At 40.1% G+C, this 7770-nt stretch overlaps 2 long non-coding RNA genes across 2 annotated transcripts; one reads left to right on the forward strand and one right to left on the reverse strand.

Moving 5' to 3' along the window:
• Window positions 1-6: 6 nt before the first annotated feature.
• Window positions 7-2904, reverse strand: LOC112139190. Its single transcript, XR_002917942.2, has 3 exons — window positions 2410-2904; window positions 2047-2249; window positions 7-425 (listed from the first exon to the last, which is right to left on the reverse strand). It is a non-coding gene; the product is annotated as an uncharacterized LOC112139190 (long non-coding RNA).
• A 210-nt stretch (window positions 2905-3114) lies between these two features.
• Window positions 3115-4419, forward strand: LOC112139188. Its single transcript, XR_004947993.1, has 4 exons — window positions 3115-3163; window positions 3671-3863; window positions 3939-4119; window positions 4213-4419. It is a non-coding gene; the product is annotated as an uncharacterized LOC112139188 (long non-coding RNA).
• The last annotated feature ends 3351 nt before the right edge of the window (window positions 4420-7770 follow it).

The following is a 7770-nucleotide window of genomic DNA, read 5'->3' on the forward strand; positions in this document are numbered from 1 at the left end:
ATTTAATTTATATATTGCAGGTTGTCACAGCTTGTGCCATCCTCCTGTTATTTAACTGCTATTTAACATACTTAATCGTTGAGCATCATCAACTTTTTAAGGGTCTCTTTCCTTCAAGAAACCTCTTACCTAAACATCACTTCATGATACATTATCCACGATGTATTTCAATAAGGAGAGAACTCAGAACTGCGTAGAAAATTTTAATTGTGATGATTTAACAGGCTGCATGAATAAGTCTTTTTGGCGATTGGGCTCTGGGCTGTAGAAATCTGCTTGATATGATGATCTTTGACCAAGTGAAGAGATCCCCACACGGGATTCGGGAAGAAACGGAGCCACAGGACACTTGGAACCATGGTGGTACACAGGACAGCGCCAGTCAAGCCGGGGGGAGAAGGGGAGGAGGTGGGCCGGCGCAATGTCTGCAATGCGGAAAAACAAAACGTCACTGAATTTAAAGGTAGACATTTGATTGTGATTGGTCGTGAAGTGAGTGAGTACTTCGCTATTGGCTACCGTGATTACCAATTGATGACGTGAGAGTAGCGATGAACGCCCTGCACACCTGGGAGAGTAGATCTTCCTTATTGAAATTGCGCCAAAGCTTCACAAGGAATATTGGACCGATTCTACACATGTGGTCGATGTGTTATGAAGCAAAGCACAACCTTTTTAAAACCCAAAAGTTTCAAAAATGTCACCAAGACATTGGCTAAAATGTCAGATTAATGGTTGGCCCAGGAAAAATGTCTCATCTTAAAGATTTAAAAGAGGGCTCAGAAATTGCTGCCAAATTAAATACTACAACGTCCACCAATGTTCTGTCTGTTAAGTGGGTAAAACACCATGGGACTGAATATAAATCTGGCCTAATAGCATGTGTTGAGGTAGTTGATGAGATGCCAGTATTATATAAAATTCACACTATTTTTGTCAAAGATGAGCAAGTTGTTCTAGCTCTTTCTGGTGTCAAAACTATTTGTTTTGATGAACATTACCATGCATTCAAAATATCGTTGAGGCCCTCGACTGTGAAAGTGTTAAATATTCAAGACTTGTTCTATTATAAACCAATGGATGTTCAGATGACGTATGGACCCTCAGATACTTCAATGTATGCAGTTCCATTTTGCCATCTGATACAAGTGTGAGCAGTATTAATACGACATTTTGACATTGCCTTGCTTTTGTTTCTTCTTCACTGTTTTATGTACTTCACAGTTTAAAGGTCTTATCCTACCCCTCAAAAGGTAATATTTGTGGCCAGATGAAATTGAATTTAAGATGTTTCATTTTTTTATTCTCACATTTTAATAAATATGTCTTGTGTTCTGCCTTTCTTTCTGCTAACATATCTAGCTTTTAACTTGAGAATTTTTCAGAAAATTGGTTTTTAGTTCTTAAAATGTTAATACTGAAAGTTTGGAAAAAAATTAGCACTGGAGACATTTTCTCAAATAACAGTGTCAATTTAAACACTGGTTTGGGATGCAGTATCAGAGGTAATTCTGATTAACAAAACTTATTGTTATTTGTAAACAACACTGTGGGTGTTACATTTTATAAAGTGGAAAAACTATTCAACACTTGTTAGTGTCAAAGTGGTACAGATAGTGTCAATTTTTAACACCCAAAAGAATTAAATTAACTCTTAAAATTCAACACTATGTTCAGAGACACTTTAACACTGCTCAGGTCGGGCCCATATGTTCACTGGCTCAGAGTTAAAATGAACTCTTTGAGACGTGTTAGCACTGCTCTCCATCTCACCCGCTCCTCTTCCAAAAGTGCCATCTACTGCTTATCAATGGTTTTCCCACTTCTTATCCTCACTGAAAGTTCCTTCCATACTCTCATGCAACTGAGATGATCTGTGCTTTTTTCATGTGCGGTGAGGTATGCGCTAGCATGTTTCCAGTTTACCATACCAGAAGTTGTTAAATGAATGTTTTTGTTCGAAAACAATTTGCAAGAGAAGCAAAAGAGGCTGTTCTTCACTGATTAATACATTAAACAAGCACTTGCCATTTTTTCACCACTTACTAGAGTCTTCCTATAATAGTGGTGATGACAACTTCTCCCGTCACTCTCATTCCTTGGGAAAACAAAGTCAGTTGGTATGCTACTTGGTCCCCTTCGAACCAGCTCCATCCGAATCCCGTCAGTCAGAGGTGAAGGCCAGTTTGCAGGGTCAGTTGATTCATCCTCAGCAGTCAGACTCAGTGGGGGTTCATCACAGGGGATTTCTATCAACATAACGGCACATTAATTAAATCATGTAGCTGTAAAAAATAACACATGACCAACTCAGCAATGGTCAAAATGATAAAGATTACATTAAATTGTAGTTGCAGAGTTATCTTTTAGCTTGCACATATACATTCAGATGCACATCAAAAAACCTACCTGAAGTCTCATGCTGGGTGGAAGTAGATGGAACAACATCTTCATCCTCACTGTCAGATCTTTGTTCAGATAATAACTGTGGGACTACAGACGTAGCAGCGGATGGAGATGGCAGCTCATCCTGAAGGGTTGGGACTGTGGCTGGGGCAGTGGATGTCTCATCTTGAGCAGTAGCAGAGGATCCAAAATATCTTAGAAGTGCCCCTGAAATGGGATTTGATAATGACTTCAAAACACCATAGACTACAATATATTGCTGCCCTTGTAAAAAACACATAAATGAATTAAAAATTTAAATTAGTACAGATCTCTACTTCAGAGAAGAAAAAATTAGCGAATCGCTGCCGTCTTCAATCATTGGCACATTTTTAGACTGGTTACATTGGCTGTGTCCAAATTCAGGTTCTGCATCCTCCCAAGGCCGCGGCCTTCGTGATCTCCGATGTCTGGGTCCTTTGTTAGCGGGTATACCGGATGTTAAGTGCTGTGAATTTGGACGGTCTAGCCTTGTTTTTTTTTATTTTTTTTTTTATAACTTCATTGAACAAACAAAACAACGAAAGCTGTATTAACTTTGCTAGCTAGTTTCCTGTAGCCTGGCCACCGTGAGTTAGAAATGTAGTGAATCATTTAGCTCGAGATGATTCTGAGTTTTTTTTTTATTTAACTTTTACTTTTGGAGGAGTTGGAGCAGATCCATCACCACCGCCGGCACTTGTTGGTATTTTTCCGGCGGAGACAAAACGATCTGCAGGTACTGTGTACAAACGCTTAAAAAACATCTACGAGCTCTTTTACATATTAGCTTTAGCTAGTTTAATTGAAATATTTATTTAGCAACACTATTACAAGTTGTAAAATATACAAATACTGAATTTGTGGGTTTGTGGATTATTCAAGTTTTGTTTATTTCACAAGTTATTGCAGTAAATGTAACTCAGTACAAGTACCTACACATTTATGAGAATAAAAACATGTACCCAATAACTACAATGGGTTCTTATTTTATTAATCATACTACAATAGTGTTAAATGTTAATTTTATCTTCAGACTTTTGTTGCATAAATATTTTTTTTTTTTCGTATTTATTTGAAAATTTGATTTGAAATCAGTAAAAGTAGTATTTAATTATTCTCAATAATGAGAACATTATTCTCATGTTCACATACGTGTAATGAATTTTTATAGTTTAATAACAAATTATTTAAAACCACATATTTTTAATATAAATGTATTTCTTATGTATTTCTTTTTAACTAGACTAGACTCCTATAATCCAGAATCAACCAGTCTCTCAATCTTGGAGCTGTTTGTCCAACAGTGAAGACCCAAGACCAGACTTCAGAGTGAACAGGAACTCTCCTGCAGTCTTCCTGAACCTCCTTGATCAGGATCGGTGACATCGATCATCCTCCTGCAGGTGCTGGAGCTGCATCACACCTCTGTACCTCATGTAAGTGAACACACTGCAGTTTTTCAGTATTATTTGGAATATATATATATATACATTTAAACATATATATTGCAGGTTGTCACAGCGTGTGCCATCCTCCACAACATCTGCCTCTGTGTTGACGACACCGAGGCCCCAGAGGATGATGTGGAGGTGATGATGAGGACGCTGGTTTGGAGGTCACAGCGGTGCTCTCTGACAGGATCAACTACCTGCTGAGGTCTCTGCCCTGGGGGAGGTACCACCTTGATTACTGGTAACAGATAATTAAATAATCAAGAGATAAAAAAAAAGTTTTTTCCAAAGCCTGTACATGACTCATATTTATGGATCATTTTTGGTCATGCAGCATCCATCGACAGCCAGCCCTGCAAACCCTGAAGATGGATGATGCAGTCTACAGTGAAGATGATCCTGAAACTCTCTGCAGACCACCTTGCAAGATGTTCAATCACCACCCAGAAAGTTCCAGCCCGGGTCTCAGTTGAAGCCCCCCATCCAAGTCGACTATCTTTGTAAATAGTTGGAAATAGAAGTTACAATTAATCCATGAAAATCACTGTGTTTGATTTAGATCTTTATTTAAATTAACAAAACAAAAACAGGCATTTTTAATATATCAAATACAAGCTTCATTTATTTATTCTCAGACATCTAAGGATTTTAACGGCAATTCTTTCCAGCAGACTAAAGTTGGTCAAAAGTTACCCTCCTCTCTCGTGCGCTCTGCTCTTCTGCCTCATGTCCTCTGCTTAGGTCTAGAAGCTCATCACTGTTTCTTCTTATTTTTCTTCTTCCAGCCGGTGGCTCACTCCTTTCTCTTTCTTCACTCTCCTCTCTTTCACCCACTGCTGTACTTCTCCAGCAGATCCATTTTCTCCAGGATTGTCCTGAAAAACACAGAAAACAAAGCGGGAGAGATGAGAGGTTTGATCCCTCTCAAAAATGTTTCACATTAAAACACAAAAACACTCAACTCTACAGTAATGGTCACCAACTCTGTTGTTATTGAGCTCCTGCCCTGTTTGTTTAGCAGCTTAACCTGTTTCAGTTACTTCTGCTCACCTGATCAGGTGTGTTCAGTCAATCAGAAACGGAGCTCATCCAATCCAGCTAATCAGGAATTACTGAAGCAGGGCAGTGGAGTTCACGAAGAACAGGGTCGGTGACACCGGCTCTATTATTATAATGAAGACGTATGTAAATGTACGATTTGCCAAAGCAGGTGGAAGAAATTTGGCGCCAGTAAAAAGATGATAATTTTCACCCCGGAGCTTTATAATTACTGCCGTCTGTTCTTTGGCCCCTAAAATTATAGAAAATTCGGTTTTTATTTTTTTTTCGTTTTCATCAAGAAAGAACAAAAGCGAACGACCGAAGAACAGCAGAGGGATCTAGCATACGAGTCGAGACCGCCATATAAGCACTTCTGTTGTAACACTTCAGATCAAAATAACGTCAAAATGTTTTATGTAAATCATAAAAACCATAAACTTATCAGAATAAAGTTTTTACTTACATTTAAAAGTGAAATTTCCCCCGACTCAGCTTCCCGCATCAACGTCCGCCATTGTTGCCAGAAAAATTCTTCGGGGCCGACCGCAATGCATCTTGGGATACGGTCAGCATAGCAGGATACACCAGAACGATCCTTCAAAATCGGAAGAGTAAGGCCGCGTTCGTTGGCTGAGTTTGAAGCAGACCCTGAATTTGGACAGCACTTGTCGCGACGCTGTGACGTCACCAGCCGACAAACCCGGCCTCGGGAGGTCGCAGCACCTGAATTTGGACACAGCCATTATGTTTTGTCACCATTGAGTAGTTGTATATGGTTAATACTAGACCTGTCAGGCGATTAAAATCTTTAATCACGATTAATCGCATTTTGTCCAGAGTTAACTCGCGATTAATCGCAAATTAATATGTGGCCTTTTTTTTAAGGAAAAAAAATGTGCGGTTCGTGGAATTTAGCAGTTCTAAATTAATTATGAAAACAAGAATGACAAAATTAATAGTTTTCATCAGAAATACTTTATTTTGTAACATTGTATTGAGATAAACTTTCTTAACAATAAAAGGCTGTAACATAAAATGCCTAAAAGCCCAAGTGCAAGTGAAGGGCATTTTAAATTCAAAACTTCAATCAACGTTCAGTAAAATAAAATAAAAAACATCAAAAATAAAATTTCCATAACACTTTCATGTTCATTTTTTTTCAGTAATAAATTAAAAAGAGATTTATCATTTCCAATTAACTTTTGTTTTTTAAAACATTAAAGACTGAGAAAAGCGGGATACTCTGTGGATAGTTTGACAGTCTGTTACTGCCGCCGCGTTCTCTGGCTGCAGCTCGATGCAGCGACGTGTCCAGCGGAGCTCACGCCATCCTATCTCTAAGGGAGCACCCAGCCACCCTGCGAAGAAAACTCATTTCAGCCGCTTGTAGTCGGGATCTCGTTCTTTCGGTCACGACCCAGAGCTCATGACCATAGGTGAGTACTACAACGAAGATCGACCGGTAAATTGAGAGCTTTGCTTTCTGGCTCAGCTCTCTTTTCACCACAACGGACCGGTACAGCAACCGCATAATAGCAGACACAGCTCCAATCCGCCTGTCGATCTCATGCTCCGATCTTCCCTCACTCGTGAACAAGACCCCAAGATATTTAAACTCCTCCACCTGAGGCAGGAGCACTCCACCCACCGAGAGAGGACAAACTACCTTTCTCCGGTCGAGAACCATGGCCTCAGACTTAGCGGTGCTGACCCTCATCCCAGCCGCTTCACACTCGGCTGCAAACCGCTCCAATACATGCTGGAGGTACCGGTTCAATGGAGCCAACAGAACAACATCATCTGCAAACAGCAGAGATGAAATCCTGTGGTCCCCAAACCAGATCCCCTCCGACCCATGGCTGCGCCTAGAATTTCTGTCCATAAAGATCATGAACTGTTGTTCTTGGATCTGTGGTTCGACTATCAGACGGACTCTCCTCTCCAGTACCCTGGCATCGACTCTCCCAGGAAGGCTGAGGAGTGTGATTCCCCGGTAGTTGGAACACACCCTCTGGTCCCCCTTCTTGAAAAGAGGAACCACCACCCCAGTCTGCCAGTCCAGTGGTACGGTTCCTGTCTGCCACACAATGCTGCAGAGACGTGTCAGCCAAGACACTCCCACAACATCCAGAGACTTGAGGTACTCAGGGCGAACCTCGTCCACCCCCGGAGCCTTGCCACCGAGGAGCTCTTTGACTACCTCAGTGACCTCAGCCCGGGTAATGGACAGTTCCACCCCAGTGTCCTCAGCCTCTGCTTCCTCAACGGAAGGCGTGTCAGCAGGGTTGAGGGTTGACATATCGCTATGTCAACATCTTAAATCGCTAAAAAATTTTGCCACACAAAATATCGTGACATATCGGTGAATTGATTTTTCCCTACACACCCTAATGTCTGAGGTCTAGTGAAATCTGTCCGATCTGTCACAAATTGGACCACATCTTACACTACTGCTGAGAGACTCCTCTCTTAGAAAGCTAATCCTTTTACAGAATCATTGAACTTAGCTAACCCTTGAGAGTCTAGGGCTGTGACCTTTTCTGCTGGTTTGGTGTAGTTTATTTTGTTCAGGTGTAACTATGGTGTAAAACAAAATAAAGGAAAAAGTAAAAAATTAAGGACCCCAAGGATCGACAAACAAACGTGATATCAGGCCTTGAAACATGTTTTCATAAGCCATGTCATTTAACAGGGAGAGGGTTTATTTTTCCATAAATACAAGGGAATCTGTATTTTTTTTTTAGGAAATTTAAGCATTAATGTTTTTAAATGATAAGTAAAGAACAAAAAAGTAAATACACAATATATATTTTTTTAAACTTCAGAAAACATGGATATTGTTCTTGTAGTC

Source organism: Oryzias melastigma, linkage group LG6 (genome assembly GCF_002922805.2).
Source record: "Oryzias melastigma strain HK-1 linkage group LG6, ASM292280v2, whole genome shotgun sequence".
Classification (NCBI taxonomy): domain Eukaryota; kingdom Metazoa; phylum Chordata; class Actinopteri; order Beloniformes; family Adrianichthyidae; genus Oryzias; species Oryzias melastigma.